Here is a 5580-nt window from a genome sequence, read left to right on the forward strand (position 1 = left end):
AGGGCTGGGGTTTTTGTTTTCCTTTGCTTGGGCCGTGGGATTGTTTTGAAGACATTAAGTGATACCACAAGGATCTATCTTAGCAAGCTCACCCTCTTGCCCATAAAAGATGCCAAAGGAATGGAGTTCGTCTTTTCCTGCACCTGGCGCCCATGGTAGTTTGCCTCTGGTAGAAGCATGAAGCCCATTTGGAAGGGGGCGTGCGGGGTTGAGATGGGTAATGGGGTAATCGAGGCAGAGGGTTGGGAACATTCTCCCTGGGGTGCACAGCGAGTCGCCGCTGAAGCCATTTACTTGAGCACATCTCTTAACTCATCATCTTTGACTCTAATCACCAGACCCCAGGTTGCACGGCGGCTCTCCCCAGACAGCGCAGTCAACAGCCATGTCTTCAGGGGGTGCACATGGGACAATCAGCACCATTCAGAATGTAAGTTAAGGTTATTGCTGCCAGCCCCTCACATTCCACCCGCACGCTGATTAGTAAAGTGGAGCGCTCTCATTGACATTCCGTGGTTTAACATAAAGATTTCGCGTTCATAGCTCAGGAAAGAGAGACAGATTTTCAAACAGCTGTCTAATATCTCTGTCAACATAGAAATTAAATAGATTTAGGAACTTCAGAAAAAACATACGCACATTTAATGCCCAGTAATGATCAATTCCAATTTCCAGTTGCAGAAATAGGAATAGTTCTCAATGTGTTCTCCGGCTTATTCCACATAAACATCTGGCGTCATTTTATTTCTTTTTAATCATTTGAATGGTGATATTATAGGTCTATCGATTTATTTGTCCAGCTACAGAGCTGATGATCCTATGAAGATACTGAAATGAATCTGTGTCCCAAGCAACCTTCAAATGAAAAAGTGAAATCGTTTTCAAGCAGTCGTTTGTATTTTCAGCATGCAGTCGATTACAAACGTTCCCCCAATGGAAGGCAATGAACGGCACTGCCTCAGAGTCTGACATGGGCTCGGGTTTGAGGAAGTTCAACTCTCTGCTTCCCAGGTTGGGTAGAGAGGGCTGGAGAGGAGCGAGGCACAGGCCACGACTCTGATGGGATGTGTTCATAAAGCAACATTGGCCTGCTAGTCTCCACCCATCAGGGTGACCATTCACACAGAGGTACCATGCGTCATGGGCGAGAGGAGAGGTTGGTCTGGTTTGGCAGGTTTGTGCTTGGATCCCAGCTCTGCCTCTCACTAACAGTGACTTTGCTCACTTGATTCTATTCTCTGAGTCTCAGGTTCTTAATGTAGATTCAGATTCACACATTATTAAATGAGGTAAGGTATGTGGAGCACCCCCAGGGGTACCCAGTGGGTGTCCAATAGATGGACTATCATTATTGAAAGTCCACGGCCTGCCAGAAGAACACAGAACTCGGAAGAAGTGTAGCCAGAATGCTCCTTAGAAGTGAGGCTGACGAGAGTTCATCTCGAGTACTTGGAACATGTTATTTCCAGGGAAAAGGACAGCATGTTTGGTAAATTACAGGGTCAACGAAAGAGAGGAAGACCCATGGCAAGACCGACAGGCTCACACATCCCAATTGTGAAGGTGGCACCGGACCAGACAGTGCTCTGTGGTTCATTACAACACCAAACACAACCACAGCGTCACTATGGTGAGGTTCCTGGGTGGAGCAAATGGCTCTTTCACTCGGCTGTTCACTGAAAAGTTAGAGGTTCTTTCGGAGTCGCCCAGAGTCACCTTGGAAGAAGGACCTGTCCATGTACTTCCAAAAAACCATGCTCTGCAATCTCTCTAGAGCCTTTGATGGAAATTGGTGGGGGCGAGGGGGGGGCAGGGAGTCATTGTCATGTCACAGTTCGTCAAATTGTGATAGCTTACGCATGACTATGATGCTGGAAGCTAGGCCATTGGTGTTTCAAATGCCAATAGGGCCACCCATGATAGACAGGTTTCAGTGGAAAGGCAGACTAGGAAGAAAGGGCTGGCAACCAACTTCTGAAAATTGGCCTAGGAGAATCCTATGAATCCCAACAGAATATTATCCAGAAGGTAATATTATCTAGAAGGTAAGGCCTCTCGGTTCGAAGTCACTGTGCACTTTTCTCCAGCGGTGAACTTCAGCAGACCGTGCTTGGATAGCGAAGATGTTACAGAGCCAGCCAAGCTGTCCTTCTGTTGGCCAGGGGAGTGCCGTGGGGCGGAGCCAACTCAAGCCCAGTCAGTATCATGAAGTGGAATCCAAAGGCACAGAGGCCCCTCAGGCCGACCCTGAGAGAACAGATTGAAATGACAGGCTGCACGCCTGCCAGGCACGTCCAGGGTAACAAGGGCAACAGCACAGGTGATTTAACTTGGGTCTAGCGGCCAAGCTCCTTCCCCTCTCAGAGGGCCACCTGAGACAAAGGAGCGGTCAAGAAAATAAACACGGGAACTCCTAGCCGACAGGCCCAGGCCTCTACTGAGAGCAATAGAAACTAATCAAAATTATAGATCATTTTAATAAGAGGTCACTTTGGAACCCTAAGGACAGTTGTAGTTGATTTAGGCCGGTGTAGGGATTGTAAAGAAAGCTGGCCTGGAGTCTTTAAGGCCTATGGCTTCCTTAGGGTAATTATAAAGAAATACAGCGGCTCGTAGAATTACAGCTCTCCGTGACCCTCTGCACACGCAGACACGCATCTGGGCAAATCAAAGCCAGTAACGACATTCAATGAAAACTTGGTATAATGTGCTCCCATCCCCTGCACTGGCTGTCTTGTCTCCCACAGGATGGCTGTAACCACATTCCCCAGCATTGGCTACTATGTCTTTCACATGCCAAGTTGCTTTATCCAAATCAAGTCCCCAAATGTGGCAGCTCTATGTTCTCTGAACTTATAGGCATTATATCCTGGGGACAAACAGCTTTGGCTCCACATTCTGGCTCAACCCCATCCCAACCATGTGACCAATTTCCTTACCTGAGGAATGCGGGTAATTACGGTAATGCCTGGGGTGAATTTAGTCTCGGGACTGGAACTCAGCTCCACCCACAGTCAGTTGGCTTTGAGTTGACTCTGCCTCCAGGTGGCCCTAGTGCTGTCAAGAGTAGAACTGCTCTAGGGGATTTTCAATGGCAGCTTCCTTTGGAAGTTCCACCACCAAGCCTTTCTTTCAAGGTGCCTCTGGGAAGACTCCAGCGCCACGTGTTTGGTTCACAGCAAAGCACATTAACCCTTTGTTCCACCTGGGGATTGCAAAGACCCTTCTAGCATCTTCAAATGTGTTGCCTTGGGCTTTCAATTAAATTCCATTCCAAGTGCATGTGTCACTGGCATGTTTAACTTTTTTTTTTCCCTAGGGGTCACTGATGTTTATTTTGCAAACAAAACCACTGGGGATGTTGCCTGTTGACACCTCGGGATAACACTGGGACACTTGGGAAGCTCTCAAGAAGGGCAAGGAGTTGAGTCACAGGGTCACAAAGCTGGGGTTCCAACAGGTGTCAGCTGCTCTGGCTTGGCTGCAGGGCAGCTCTAGTGAAGCAGAAAGAACGCCCACAAGCTCAGGGAGGGGCTACCAGAGGTCTGCCTGCCCAGCTTATTTGGCGAGGGAATTTCTGAACTTCTGGCCAGCAAACTTGGCCTTGCTGCCCAGCTCCTCTTCAATTCTGAGGATCTGGTTGTACTTGGCCAGGCGCTCAGATCGGCACGGCGCACCAGTCTTGATCTGTCCAGTGCAGAGTCCCACCACCAGGTCAGCAATGAAAGTATCCTCGGTCTCTGCAGAACGATGAGACACCATGATACCCCACCCATTGGACTGGGCCAGCTTGCACGCCTGCAGAGACTCGGTCATGGAGCTGATCTGGTTCACTTTAAGCAGGAGGCAGTTGCACGACTTCTCGTCCACGGCCTTGGCAATTCGCTTCGGGTTGGTCACTGTGAGATCGTCCCCTACCACCTGGATCCCTGAACTGGCAGTGAACTTTGCCCAAGCGTCCCAGTCATCCTGGTCGAAGGGGTCTTCGATAGACACCACTGGGTAGTTCGTGATGAAGGACTTGTACAGGTCTGCCAGTTGGTCAGGTGAGATGTACCTGCTGGGGTCATCAGGAGACTTGAACTCTAGGTCGTATTTCCCAGACCTGAAGAACTCGGAGGCAGCAACATCCATGCCGATCACCACCTTGTCGGTGTAACCAGCTTTTCCAATAGCAGCTCCAGGGCGTCTTTGTTCTCCAAGATGTTGGGGGCAAATCCGCCTTCATCGCGGACATTGGTGGCATCCTTGCCATACTTCTCCTTGATGACGTTCTTCAGGTTGTGGTACACCTCGGCCCCGATGCGCATGGCCTCCTTGAAGTTGGCTGCTCCGACGGGGAGGATCATGAACTCCTGCATGGCCAGCTTGTTGCCGGCGTGGGAGCCGCGGTTGATCACATTGAAAGCAGGAACGGGCAGGATAACTTCGGAATTGCCAGCCAAGTCAGCAATGTGACGGTATAGGGGGACTCCCTTCTCAACAGCTCCGGCCTTGCACACAGCGAGGGACACGCCCAGAATGGCATTTGCACCAAATTTTGATTTATTCTCAGTTCCATCCATCTCAATCATCAGCTTGTCGATCTTTTCCTGTTCCGTAACGTTCAGCTTCTTGCTAACCAGGGCAGGCGCAATTGTTTTATTGATGTGCTCAACAGCCTTTGAGACACCTTTGCCCAGATACCGGGTCTTGTCATTGTCCCGGAGCTCCAGGGCCTCATAGATCCCAGTTGAGGCCCCACTAGGCATGGCCGCTCTGAAGAGCCCTTTGGCGGTGTAAAGATCGACCTCAACGGTGGGATTTCCACGGGAGTCGAAGATCTCTCTGGCGTGAACCTTGAGGATAGACATGATGGATTTTTGGCCGCTGGTTCTCGTCGCCCAGGAAGGAAGTGGAGGAGGCTGCAGACACCGAGACGGGTGTTGGGTCAGCAGAGGGCGGATGCTGCGACTGCCCGAGAAGCTCTCCGGGCATGTTTAACTTTTAAAGTGGGTGACCCAAGTCCAACATGTGTCCTGTTAACGTTTGTACTGAATGTAGGGACACTGGGTTTGTCAATCTTTCATCCTATGTTTCTCGGGCAGCTGTTCATAAATTTAGGCCTGACATTTCTCTAATGTACGAAGTTTAAAAATATATATATTTCTCCATAGGTAGAGCACTATTTTTGGCTCTTGTGGACTCATTTTAATTTTTTTTTAGCTTTAACATGAACTTGAACCCCAAACCCAGGGCTATTGAGTTGATAGAATCACTCTGGCCCTTTCTGTTTCTGAGGCTGCCAATCTTTACAGAAAAAGGAAGCATCATCTTAGAGCCCTTGGTGGAGCTGAACTGCTGACCTTTCATTCTGTTAGCAGCACAACAAATAACAAGGGTTCCTAACCTGAACTTACTTATGAACTATTGATGGTCTCTTCCACGGTTGTCCCCTGGCTGTGATATTGAGCTTCTCCATCACCTCTGCCCACAAATGCAGTCAATTTGACTCCTATGTTTCCATCGGGTAGGTACGTTGTATTATGTTATGGTGTATGTACAAAATATATTTGCAATGAAGAATTTGTTGGTCTTATA

The 5580-nt window shown here is 49.0% G+C and overlaps 1 pseudogene; it reads right to left on the minus strand.

The window, feature by feature from the left end:
• Window positions 1-3549: 3549 nt before the first annotated feature.
• On the minus strand, window positions 3550-4966 carry LOC142456916 (alpha-enolase pseudogene; annotated as a pseudogene).
• Between the last annotated feature and the right edge of the window lie 614 nt (window positions 4967-5580).

This window comes from Tenrec ecaudatus, chromosome 9 (genome assembly GCF_050624435.1).
Source record: "Tenrec ecaudatus isolate mTenEca1 chromosome 9, mTenEca1.hap1, whole genome shotgun sequence".
NCBI lineage: Eukaryota > Metazoa > Chordata > Mammalia > Afrosoricida > Tenrecidae > Tenrec > Tenrec ecaudatus.